This window comes from Narcine bancroftii, chromosome 11, assembly GCF_036971445.1.
Source record: "Narcine bancroftii isolate sNarBan1 chromosome 11, sNarBan1.hap1, whole genome shotgun sequence".
Taxonomy (NCBI): Eukaryota; Metazoa; Chordata; class Chondrichthyes; order Torpediniformes; family Narcinidae; genus Narcine; species Narcine bancroftii.
The window spans coordinates 76202120-76216526 of NC_091479.1; the positions used below are offsets into that span (position 1 = coordinate 76202120).

Consider the following 14407-nt stretch of genomic DNA (forward strand, 5'->3'; position numbering starts at 1 on the left):
CTAGCTTTTTAAATGATTTTTCAACATACCATAAGGCAGAATAAGGCTATCTCATTGTAATAGGTTTCAAGAAAAATGTATTTTAATTTATTTGAAATGCCAATGCCAAATAAAATTTAACTATTATTGCTACAAAAGCCAAATGTTTCCCATTTCAGATTTGCACTTAGAGCACATGCTCCAAGTTCTTTTCAATTTATAAAACATTCAACTCTGTATTTGTAACAAATTTTTTTTTTTTTTTTTTTTTTAAAAGTCTGCAATTGGCTTTAAGTGTAATTGGCAACTTCGAAAATCACTGACAGATGGAGAAAGTTTTCAAAAACACACTAATAAACCAAAGCTGTTATAACTTCAAAAAAAATCCCTGCAGATAGCTAAATAGTTTAACTTGAGGTATAGTGCTAAGGAAAATATTAGGTCAATTATGTGATTCCTAGCGATTTACATCAACATACCTTCATAATTGTAGGATTTTACAGTGGATTAAAATTGCACATATGGTTTATTTGCACTGAAAAAGCGGTAGAACCAAAAAAACTGCAGCAAGTTATATAGAATTGCAAATTAGAGTTCAAAACTAGTTATGTCACAGAACTCACCACTCAGTATTGTGTGAATTAAGATGTGGTCACCTGAAATACCTGGACATTCTAACCTTGAAATCAAAGGACTTTACAGAAAGAAGCCTGACAGATACTGCAAAGTTGCTGGGAAGGGCAATGGTGAGGGATAATTTCCAACTGTCCAGTTTTCTATGGGTCATTCCTCGAAAAGCATCAAAAATGCGCATGAAAACCTCGGCAATTTAATGAAAGTGTATTTGGAATTCAACCTGTAATTGGAATGCTCAAATATTCTGGAGGCAAAATGTATATGGTAACAGAAATGTAAAGGCCACGATTCCTTTCTTGATTAAACCCGTAATGGTATCATCTTTTGCTAAAGCAAGATTGAAAAATGTGGATACATTGCCGAACAGAAAACAACATGCCGACAAATCAGAAATAAACACCAGGAAAAAACCGCGAAAGTATTCAGTACGTCAAGAAACGTGTGGGTCAGGAGTTGGTCGATGATCTTCCGTCATTCTGAAAATAACAATTTCGGACGATGGTTATGCTGTGATGGGCTGAATTCACCCGGTGGAAGGTCACGATAGCGTAATGGAATTTCCCTCGGAAACTGGGTCGTCTGCACTAGGATGAAATCACTGGAAATACTTTACCGAGAAAACTGCATTGGGCTGCATTTGCATGGGTGGGGAGTGCATCCCTTTGACAGATCAAATGGACTTCGTGACACCGACTCTTCCTTCACCTCGTGATGGAAACGCTCTCGACTATAGTCCCTTCCTACATCTTTCAATAGACATTCAGGTTTGTGTCTTAACATTTTGGACCGACATTTTCTGGAATCCGATTTTCTGGCTATCATGTCTGCTTCATCAAGACTGTACCGAAAAATGACGCTACTTCATTACTTTTTTTTTAAACAAGCTTTTCATCTCATGCCTAAATGTGATCAAGAATGATAATCTGATGCAGCAGGAAGGCAAAATAAAATCTCCTTTGTCAATCAGATTGCCAGAACCTTGCATCACATTTTTCCCCTGTGGCCGCTCTTATTTTTTTAGTTTCTATAGAGAGTCGTAATTAAACAACGAGCTTCTCAGTTTGCGGAGGCGCTGCAGGGGAACACCTCCCTGTAATATGCTCCAATTACTGGTGGTGACCGCAGTCCATGAGGGATTATCCCTTCGCTGAGCCACGGCAAACTCCACGTCATGATCTTCAATTAGTTCAATTCATGGCAGTACATTCGCAGGGCAGCCTCTATCTTTCCCACGATTCACACAGACAGCCTTTATGTTGCACCCATCACTGCACAGATGGTCTTGGTCTTGCTGTCAGAAAGTTCAGTGCATTCGTATCCGTCACTTTCACTCACCCCCTTAAAGAATGGCCCACCTAAAAGCTGAGTCGAGAAGACTTAGTGTTTTACAGTATCTGCTTGTTCTTGAAGTAAAAGCTTTAAAACACTGTGTTCACTGTTATGGCAAACAGGTGGAATGAACAAGAACCCTGCTATAGAGCATTATGCAAATACCGTCATTTGCATCTCAATAATAGTGCAGTACAGTTCCTGATTCGTGTAAATCTGTTGGAAGTGTGTAGTCTGGCAAGCTTCTGCCAAGATTTAAAAGTCCCTGAAAGTTCAGATGGAAATGGCACAAAAGGCATTAAATAAACAAACTGAAAATAAGCCCATCAGCATTAGGGTTTTTATTTTGTGATTTTAACTTGAAACAGTGTTACATTTTGTATAAGTGCAGATTAATAAAGTCGCAGAGATTGGAAATGCAAAATTGCATTGTTTTAGAGTTCACAATTAGGTTTGGGATGAGATTTGAAATTCTCAGCTCCCCGCCCCCCCCCCCCCCTTTCTCCACACGGTTTCAATTAATTTTTTTTCTTCCATACCCAACACCTACTTTTAAAGTAATTGTTACCCTGACATCTGTGATTCACACCCCATCACATATATTCTCTCTTTCCATCCTTCTCCACAACTTATTCAGTTAGAATGAACAGTCCTTGACCTGAAACACCGTCAAGTTTACTGTCATCTGATTGTATAAGTACAACCTGACAAAAACAGTATTGTCCGGTCCTTGGTGCAAAACATGCACACAACCAGACATAGGACACATACAGACAAATAATACATATGCAGAACAAGTATTTTATCTATAAAACTAAATAAATGTTATTTTGTACAAAGTGAGCAGTTCCTTTGGTTGTTCACCATTCTCACTGCCTGTAGAAAGAAACTGTTCCTCAGCCTCCTATTTCTCTTCCCTGATGGGAGCAGCTGAAAGATGCTGTGTGCAAGGTGGAAGAGGTCCTCAATGATTTTGCGCACCCTCTTCAGACAACGATCCCAGTAAAACACATTGGGTAGGAGGGAGATTTCAGCAATCCTTTCTGCTACTCTTATGGTCCTGTGGATCAACCTCCAATCCATTTCTCTGCAACAACCATACCACACTCTGATGTAACCAGCCAGAATCTGTTGATAGAGCTCCTATAAAACATTGACATATTGGTGGCCAGTAGCCTTGCCCGCTTCAGTCTTCTCAGGAAGAGATGTGTTTTCACAAAAGGTCACTAGTTAAGTGAACTCCAAGGAACTTGGTGCTCTCCATTTAATGGAGTGGACATTGCTGGACCTCCTCAAGCCCACAATCTCCTTTGTCTTGACCATGAGACTCAGGTTATTACTCACACCATTTCATGAGATTTTCCACCTCTTCTCGGTAATGTGATTCATCGCTATTGCTGATGAGGCCAATTAACATTGTGTCACCTGTAAACCTGATGATACTGTTGGAGCTGGATCTGGCGATGTGCAGTTGTGGGTCAGTAGCATGAACAGGAGTAGGCTGAGCACACAGCTCTGAGGCACGCCAGTGCTCAGCATGTCAGTGCTCAATATTCTGCTACTGACCTGGACAGACTGTGATGTTACGACCCAGCGAGGACTGCTTCTCCACCAGCCTCTGGAGAATAACATATTAAAAGCTGAGCTGAAGTCAATGAACAAGAGCCTGATGTACAAGTGTCATTCTCCAGGATGGAGTGAAGCAACAAGGCTATAGTATTGTCTATGGAATGGTTTCTTCTATAGTCAAATCAAAATGGATCCAGCATCCCTGGGAGGTATGCTTTGATGAGTTCCATCATCAGACACTCGAAGCATTTCATAATGGTGGAGATCAGTGCCACAGGGTGGTAGTCATCGACTCCTCTTATTGTTGCCCTCTTGGATGATGGTGGCCATCTTGAACCCTGTGTAAATGATAAACTGATGCAGTAAAGTGTTGAAAATGTCAGTACCCGACCAGGTATGTTGTCTGGTCCCACTGCCTTGTCTGGGTTCACCTTGGATAGGATTCTCTTCACCTCAGCAGCAGCTGTGCGGGGGAACATGTTCATCGGGGAGGATACAGAGCTTTCTTTAGCATCATCTGGTTCTTCTCATTCAACTGTGCATAGAAGGTGTTCAGTCTGTCCAGAAGGGAGGTGTCATTGTTCTTAATATGCAAGGTTAACTTATGATCCATAATAGCCTTGATCCCTTGCCACATGTGCCTCGTGTCGCCAGTGTCTCACAGCTCTCTGGGGATCTTCTGTGCATTCCCTCAATTTGCTTTCTGGATGGCAAGGGAGAGTTCAGCCCTGGCTGATCTTAGTGCCATCCTATCCCCTGTCATGAAGGCAGCATCATGAGCTCATCGCCAACTCTATTTCTCCCTCTGCTGAAGACTTTTTAGTTCATTTTAAATTATTTAGCTGGAATAAATTTCCTTTCATCAAATGTTGAATGTCAGACAAGCATTGAAACAGTGGTGGGGTTGATATACTGAAGTCTGTGGTGGTGGTTATATTTTCAAATATAACCACATTGGACAATGCTATATTATCAAATAATAGACCTGGGAAGCAGAATACTGATGAGAAACAGGAAGGACTTCATACAGGCTTCAAGCATTAGGGCAGCCATGTAGAAATAAAAGGAAAGATCTTGGCATATGTTTCTCTGGCAGTTGACCAGAGGGAAGAATCGAATTAGGCAAGTATGGCCCATCCAGCTTACTTGAAAAGGCACATCCAGGAATAGGCAATGTGAAATGCTATAGACTGATTGAGAAATTTTAGGTAGAATACAATATCTTCGTGATATCAAATGAGGTGTTATTGGTGATTTGGTTAAGAGTTGCTTCAGAACAATGGGAATGTCAAAAATATAATTGTAGAGATCCAAACAAGCAATATCAGGAGAGATGGACAAAATTTGGAAGGATATATTACATTCAAGGATTGGGAGAGAAACGTGGAGAAGGGGGATAGTTCACAATTTACCCAAATGGTACCCAAAGCCAGACAATTATTGATATGATGTTATTGTACTCCATAAGGTTTACTTAATTGTTTTTGGAGATTATAGAAGAAGTGACTGAGGAATGAAGTGATTGAGAATCATAAAACATTACAGCAAAGAAACGGGCGCCTTTGACCTTCTAGTCTGTACTGAACTATTATTCTGCCAGTCCCACTGACCTATACCCAGTCCACAGTCCTCCATAGCCCTCCCATCCATGTTCCTGTCCAAATTTTCTTATGTGAAAATTGAGCCAGTCTTCACCACTTTAGCCAGCAGCTAGTTCCACACTCTCATTACTCTCTGTGTGAAATAGTTTCCCCCCAATGTGCTCCCTAAACTTTTCCCCTTACTTTCACCCTTAACCCATGTCCTCCGGTTTGTACCTCACCTAACCTCAGTGGAAAAAGCATATCTACATTTACTCTATCTACATAATTTTGAATACCTCTATCAAATCCCCCCTTATTCTTCTCCAGGGAATAAAGTCCTAACCTGTATAACCTTTTCCTGTAACTCCATTCCTGAAGTCCCAGCAAGATCCTAGTAAATCCTCTGCGTTCTTTCAATCTTATTGATATTTTCCCTGTAGTTAGGTGACCAAAATTGCACAATACTACAAATTTAGCCTCATCAATATCTGATACAGCTTTACCATAACATCCTACCCGCTATACTCAATACTTTGATTTATCAAGGTCAAAATCCCAAAAGCTCTCTTTACCACCTTTGGGCATCAGAGAGAAAAAACATTTGAAGGCAGCTTGAAACTTGATATAAATGCATGGAATAATGAATGTGTTAAAGATATTGACAAACTGGAGAATGGACCTCAAACTACTGGATAAGTTCTTCCAAAACCATTTTCAAAATAATCCTCCAAAATCTATCAGTATAAGCAAACCAACATCAGTATCCTCTCCCTTATCATTAAGGGAACATTCAAACATAAGAATTAGGAGCAGAATTTGTCCACTTGGCCCTCAAGTATACTCTGCCATTCAAATAAAACTGTAGCTGTTCTATATCTTGCTATGGCAATTTTTACCTTGTTTATCAAGATTATATGTTCTTAAACATTTAAAAAATTCTAAGACTCTGCTTACACCATCTTTTGAGGAAGATAGTTTCAATAATTCACAATACCTGCTAATTTTCACCTCATTTACAGTAACCACCATAATATTTGGGACAACGACATATTTTTCTTTTATTTGCCCCTGCGTACCACACTTTTAAATTTGTAATCAAACAATTCACATGTAATTAAAGTGCACATTCCAATTTAATTAACAGTTATTTGTTTACATTTTGGTTTGACCATTAAAAAATTACAGCACTTTTTATACATAGTCCCTTTATTTCAGGGCACCATATTGTTTGGGACATTTGGTTTCATAGGCATTTGTGATTACTCATGTAGGTTTAGTCACTTCATTTGTGTGGGTATAAGCAAGCTAGACTTGCTTCTAAGCTTTTCATCACTTTTGGAGTCTGTGGTTGTCATTTTTCAGCATAAGGACCAGAGTTGGGCTAAGAAAATCAAAGAGGCCATTATGAGACTGAAAAACAAGAATAAATAGTAAGAGACATCGCCCAAACCTTAGTTTTACCACAAAACCTTCAAATGTACGTCTGATAGATCAGGAACACTCTCCAGGAGGCAGGTGTGGATATGTCAATAACTACCGCCCGCAGAAGACTTTATGAACAGAAATACAGAGGCTACACTGCAAGATGCAAACCACTGGTTAGCCACAGAAACAGGAGGGCCAGATTACAGTTTGCCAAGAAGTATTAAAAGAGCCTGCAGAATTCAATTAAAAGGTCAGGTGAGACCAATATTAATCTGTATTAGTGATGGCAAGAGCAAAGTGTGGACGCTACACTGCAAGGGCAGTTTCTTAAAGTCTCCACACTTTGCTCTTGCCATCACTCTGATATGGGTTAATCTTGGACTCATCTGTTCGTAAGACATTTTTTCCAGAACTCTGCAGGCTTTTAAAAATACTTCTTGGCAAACTGTAATCCGGCCATCCCTTCTGTGGCTAACTAGTGGTTTGCATCTTGCAGTGTAGCCTCTGTATTGGATACAGGACAACTGCCAGCATTTCCTCAATTACAAATTTGCATGTCTTCAGAGGATGGGTTTCAAAACTTCAAAGAAGGGTTTATAGCAGAAAATAATAAATTTGAGAAACTGAAATCAATACAAGAAAACTTGCTCTGCTAAGATTTCTTAGTTTATATTATTTGCTTACATGACAGTAATAAGTTTGTAATCAATTTTAACAAATTATGCCCGCTAATTTGAGGTTCTTTCTTTTGTTGTTTGTGCATGAAGATTATTCAGTGTAAAATAATCATCATGAACACGGTATACAGAGGAGTCACGTGATGGAGTAGTGGCCGGTCGGGGAATACCAACCCTCTCCAGAAAAGAAGAAATAAAATACAAAGTTCAAGAAATACAAAACATAACAAATAAAAGATAAAGTTGTAGAGAAAAAGAAAATGGCACCCAAGAAGGAAAAAGTAAAAACAACGGAAAAAAAAAAAAGACGCCGGAAGAGAAAGGAAAAGGCCTTAACTGCATGAAGAAACAGGGAGCAGTCGTGGAGAAGAGAGCCCGTTCTCAGAGGTTGGTAACAACCCCGCAGAGTCGCGACCCTCCGACCGCTGGACTGTAAATATAGCTCTGAGCCAAACAAAAGTGCGCTTATTAAGGAGAAGGAGAACACAACGGGAGGGGGGCTCAGATGAGAAGCGGGCAAACACAACGCAACCAGCTGAGGGATGCCCGACAACAGGGCTTTCAGCCTGAAGAGGAAAGTGATAGGAAAGGGAGTGAAAGGAAAGAAGAGCAGCAGCAGGAGGCCCAACAGATAAGTAGCCCAGAAGAAGAGGACCATCAGCAAGAAGCCAAACAAGAAGAAGCCCAGCAAAGTGAGACAAACAACTCATCAGTAAAGTCAGAAGATTACCGGAGAAGTATATTAATTGGATTAAAGCATTATATAAGGGACCATTAGCGAAAGTGACAGTAAATGGACATGTATCAAAACAATTTAACTTAAGCAGGTCAACACGACAGGAATGCCCACTATCACCTTTATTGTTTGCGTTAGCAGAATTGATAAGAACAGATAATAATATAAAAGGAATAAAAATAAAAGACAAGGAATATAAAATCAGTTTATTTGCGGATGATGTTATAGTGTACTTAACAGAACCAGAACTATCAATAAAAGAATTATATAAGAAATTGAAGGAATATGGAGAAGTGTCAGGTTACAAGATAAACGTAAATAAAAGTGAAGCAATGCCTATGAATAATGCGGATTTCTCAAAATTTAAGAAGGAATCACCATTTAGATGGCAAATGCAAGCAATAAGATACCTATGTGTACAAATAAACAAAAATCTCGGCCAACTATATAAACTCAATTATTATCCACTAATGAAAAAATTACAGAACGATTTAGAGCATTGGAAAGATTTACCACTAACACTAATAGGAAGGATAAACTGTATTAAAATGAACATTTTTCCAAGGATATTATACTTATTTCAGGCATTGCCAATACAACTGACAGAGAAATTCTTCAAGGAGTTAAAGAAAATAATAAGGAAATTTTTTATGGAGAGGGGGGAAACCGAGGATAGCATTAGATAAATTAACAGAATGGTATAAACAAGGAGGCTTACAACTGCCAAACTTTAAAAATTATTATAGAGCCGCACAATTAAGATACCTATCAGATTTTTATCAAAAAAGGGAAAAGCCAGATTGGACGAGATTAGAATAGGGGAAAAGATACCTGAACACATATTATATAAATGGGATGAAAAATTGGTACAATATAGAAGTTCTCCAGTATTACATCATCTCCTCAATATTTGGAAGAAGATTCATTTAGAAAGAAATAAAACAAATTATCAATTACCAAAACTAATGTTGACGCAAAACAAGTTACTCCCTTTTACAATAGATAACCTTTCCTTTAGAGAATGGGAAAAAAAAGGGATTAAAAGAATAGAAAATTGTTTTTCAGGAAATAGATTCTTATCCTTTGAACAAATGAAAGATAAGTACAATATAACTCGAGATACAGCGCTGGCATATTACCAATTGAGATCCTACTTGAAGGATAAATTAGGAAGCAGTTTGAGTTTGCCAGAGGGAAGTAACCTTGAATATGTGATTACAGATACAATGTTAATCAAAAGATTTATAACAAATATGTATATTAAACTGCAAGAAAAGGAGAATGAGGAAACAAATAGTAAAACTAAACAAAAATGGGAACAAGATTTAAATATAAAGATAAAAAAGGAAACATGGGAGAAGTTATGCTCTGGAACGATGAGAAATACAATAAATACGAGGTTACGTATGATACAATATAACTGGATACACAGGCTATACATTACACCTCAAAAGTTAAATAAATGGGACCCAACAGTATCTGATAGATGTTTTCGATGTAAAAAAGAAATGGGAACAACAATTCATGCAATCTGGACATGTGAGAAAGTAAAAAAATTTTGGGAAGATCTAAATCAGATATTAAATAAAATAACAGAAAACTATATACCAAAGAATCCAGAGATCTTCCTCCTAAGTAACATAAAAAATAAAGAATTTGTAATTGATTTGGAGGATGCACAAAAAAGATTTGTTAAGATAGCTCTAGCCGTAGCAAAAAAATGTATTATGTCAACCTGGAAATTGGAAGATAATTTGAAAATACAACAATGGTATATAGAAATGAATAAATGTATTCCATTAGAAAAAATAACATATAGTTTAAGAAATAATACTGAAATATTCGAACAAATATGGGAGCCTTACATTAAATACAATAGCGAAAACCTACCGGGGACAATCATTACCTAAGTTAATGGAAGGAAAAGGAAATGAAAAGAATGGACTCAGTAGAATTTCTGGTGCATTTTTATTGAATGACAACATTGTCTGACTGGTTTAATGTATCCTAGATTGTATACCTTAAATGGACGGGAGGGGGGAGGTAGGGAGGGTGGGATGGGAGGAGGGGGGGGGGAGAAAATGGCACTGTATATGTGTGAAAAGGAAAAAGTGTGTACCATGGTTAATGTGATTTATGGTGTGAAAAATAAAATAAAAAAAAATAAAAAAGGAAAGTCAGAAGAGACACATACAAGGAAGAGAAGAAGACACAAACACAGGTGCAGACACAGAAGAAGAGGAAGAAGACCAAGAGCTGTACAGAGAAATAGAAGGTAAAACAGATGAACAGAATATAGATAAAGTTTTTTTTTCAAGAACACATGAGAGCATTAAAAGAATGGTTCACATTAGAAAATGAAGAGTGAAAAGTACAGAAGTGAATAGAATAGAGCTGGTCATGACAGAAATAGGGAAAAGATTAGAAAATGTGAAAGAACGAAAAATGGCTGTAGAAATGGAAGTGAATGACTTAAAAAGAAAATTGGAAGAAAGTGATAAAAAAGTTAAAGAGTCATAAGAATTCTTAGCTCAGAAAATTGATATAATGGAAAACTATAGTAGGCGAAACAATATAAAGATAGTGGGCCTAAAGGAAAATGAAGAAGGCACAGATATGAAGGAATTTATAACAAGAATGGATCCCAAAGGTCCTGGGAATGCCAGAAATACAGGAAGGAATGGAAATAGAAAGGGCACACAGAACACTAGCCCCAAAACCACAGTCACAACATAAACCAAGATCCGTTTTAGTAAAATTTCTGAGATACACAAGAGAAAATATACTGGAGAGGGCAAGGAATAAAATTAGAGAAGACAAAAAAACCATTGGAATACAAGGGTCAAAAAATATTTTTTTACCCAGACAAGTTTTGAACTCTTAAAGAAGAGGAAGGAGTTTAATACAGCAAAATCGATTCTTTGGAAAAAAGGTTATAAACGTCCAGCTGTGCTCAAAATATTTATCCCTGGGGAGCAAAACAGACTGTTCTCAGATCCAGAGGAAGCACAAGAATGTGCAGAACGCCTGCAGGACAGAAGGAGAGATGAAAAGATGTAACAAGAATGAAGAACTGCAATAAAATACATATAAAGATGTAAAAATAATGTATATGTAAGAACTAAAGAAGAGAAAGAAGGGAAGAAAGGAAGTAGGGGGGAAGAGGGTGAGCTTTGTTATACGTGTTTAAAAAAAGTCTTTTCTGGGTGGGGTGGGAGAGAATAACTGTCACTGGGAAATCAGTTGACGCTTGCGATCAGGTTCGCAATCCAAATTGAGAGGGGAGTTGTGGTTGCCCAGCAAGTGATAAGAGGCAACTCAGAGAGGGGGGGCATTTGGGGCTAAGGGAATATTGGATGGAGTTGTTGAAGTATTGTGATAGTACAGATCTATCACCAATGTATATAGTGTATATAGTTACAGTATCTAGACTGTGCTTACAGCGATTGGCTGAGAGCTAAGCCACGCCTACTGTCTGGGCCTTAAAGGGTTGTGTCCCTAGCCAGGTCGGATCATTCCAGACTGGTTGGCCACCTGTGAAGAGCTCCTGTCTTTTGCTAATAAATGCCTTGGTTTGGATCAACGTCTTTGATTCTTTTGACGAGTTCTACAAGTATTTTATGTTTTAAATGTGTTGTCATACATTGAGTTTAAAAAGGGAAAACAGATGAAAATGGGGAAAAGGGGGATGGTGGTGGTGAGGAAGTGGAAATGAGGTGTAAATAGTGTATGAGATGGCCATGTTGAATTATATGACTATAAATATTAATGGAATACATAACCAAATTAAACAGAAGAGGCTATTAAGTTTACTGAAGAAAAAATAGACATAGCATTTGTCCAGGAAATGCATCTAAATGAAGTGGAACATAATATATTAAAGAGAGACAGGGTAGGGCATGTAGCAAAAGCATCATACAATTCAAAAGCCTGAGGTGCAGCTAAATTAATTAATAAAAATGTACCAATCAAAATAGAGGAGGAGATAATAGATCCAGCAGAGAGGTATGTAATGATAAAGTGTCAGATATATTCAGAATTTTGGAATTTGCTCAATATATATGCACCTAATGAAGGGGATCAAAAGTTTATGCAAGATTTTTTTTGAAGATTGTAGATACACAAGGGAATAAATTGATAGGAGGGGATTTTAACCTTAATTTGGATCCAATGTTGGATAAAATTGGACAAAAGACAAGCAAAAAGAATAAAGTGGCCAAATTTATGGTTAAATCAAAGCAGGAAATGAAACTTATGGATATATGGAGGAGGCAGCACCTAAGGGAGAAGGAATACTCATATTATTCAAGTAGGCATAAAACATACTCAAGGATTGATATGTTTATATTCAAGGGAGAGTTAGGTAAACTGAATATAAAGCTAGATTGCTATCTGATCATTCACCCCTGTTATTAGCAATAGAACTGGAGGACATCCCACCAAGAACATATAGATGGCGGTTAAATTCCATGCTACTTAAAAGGCAGGAATTTAGAGAGTTTATTGAACGCCAAATTAAAATGTACTTTGAAATAAATACGGAATCAGTGAAAGACAAATTATATTATGGGATGCAATGAAAGCCTTCATTAGAGGGCAGATAATAAGTTATGTAACTGATGAAAAAGGACTATGAATGGGAAATAGAACAGTTGGAAAGGGAGATAGTAAGTACAGAAAAGGAACTAGCAACAAGGGATAATATAACAAAAAGAGAATTGGTGGACAAAAAAATATACGAAACATTACAAATGAATAAGATGGAGAAGAACAATGAAAAAAAAGCAAAAGTATTATGAACTAGGAGAAAAAAAAAACAAAATATTAGCCTGGCAACTTAGAACAAGCTAAAAGAACTGTATTGACATCAAGGAAAAAGAACAAACAAATTACATATAATCCAATGGAGATTAATGAGAACGTTAAGGAATTTTATGAACAATTATACCAAACTGAGAATGAGGGGAAAGATGATAAAATAGAAGAGTTTTTAGCTAAAATTGAACTGCCGAAATTGCAAGAGGAACAAAACAAACTGATAAAACCATTTGAAATCGAGGAAGTAAAGGATATATTAAAAAAGCTGTCGAACAATAAAGCGCCTGGAGAGGATGGATTCCCAATAGAATTCTATAAAACATTTAAAGAGTTATCAATTCCACCTCTCCTGGAAGTAATGAACCAGATAGGAAAAAAACAAAACTTGCCAGATTCATGTAAAACAGCAATAATTACAGTAATACCAAAGACGGGGAAAGATCCACTAACACCAGCATCATATAGACCAATATCTCTACTTAATTCAGATTATAAGATAATAGCAAAATTATTAGCAAACAGATTGGCCGACTGTGTACCAAAAATAGTAAAACAAGATCAAACTGGATTTATTAAGAAAAGACGAACAGCAGATAATGTCTATAAATTTATTAATCTAATTCATGCAGTTCAAGGAAATAAGAAGCTAACAGTGGCTGTTGCTTTAGATGCAGAAAAAGCCTTTGACAGGGTAGAATGGAATTATTTATTCAAAGTACTACAGAGGTTTAATCTACCAGAAAAATATATTAATTGGATTAAAGCTTTATATAAGGGACAATTGGTGAAGGTAACAGTAAATGGATATATATTGAACCAATTTAAATTAAGTAGGTCAACTAGGCAGGGATGTCCATTATCTCCCTCACTCTTTGCTTTATCAATAGAACCATTGGCAGAACTGATATTAACAGAAAATAAAAGGGATAAAAATAAAGGAGAAGGAGTATAAAATCAGTTTATTTGCAGATGACATCATAGTATATTTAACAGAACCAGAAATATCAATAAAATAATTACATAAGAAATTGAAGGAATATGGAGAAATATTGGGCTACAAGATCAACGCAAGTAAAAGTGAAGTGATGCCAATGAGTAATGCAGATTATACAGAATTTAAAAAAGAATCACTATTTAAATGGAAAATACAAGCAATCCAATACCTATGTATTAGGTCAAATTATTTAAGCCACTTGTACAAATTAAATTATCAGCCACTAATAAAGAAATTGCAGGAAGACTTAGAACATTGGAAAGAATTACCGCTAACGTTGATAGGGAGGGTAAATTGCATTAAAATGAATGTCTTCCCAAGGATACAATACCTATTTCAATCATTACCAATTCCCTTAACAGAGAAATTCTTTAATGAACTAAAGAGAATAATAAGGAATTTTTTAATGGAAAGGGGGGAAACTGAGGATAGCATTAGATAAATTAACAGAGAGGTACAACCAAGGTGGTTTGCAGTTACCAAACTTTAAAAATTATTATAGAGCAGCACAATTAAGGTATTTATCAGATTTTTATCAGACGAGGGAAAAACCAGATTGGACTAAGATAGGGCTAGATAAAATAGGGGAGAAGGTACCGGAACATATACTTTATAAGTGGGATGAAAAGTTGGTACGATATAAAAGCCCACCAATATTGCA

The 14407-nt window shown here is 36.9% G+C and overlaps 1 long non-coding RNA gene across 1 annotated transcript; it reads left to right on the forward strand.

Moving 5' to 3' along the window:
- Positions 1-906: 906 nt before the first annotated feature.
- On the forward strand, positions 907-8135 carry LOC138745939 (uncharacterized). The gene is made up of 2 exons (XR_011346607.1): positions 907-1379; positions 7289-8135. It is a non-coding gene; the product is annotated as an uncharacterized lncRNA (long non-coding RNA).
- The last annotated feature ends 6272 nt before the right edge of the window (positions 8136-14407 follow it).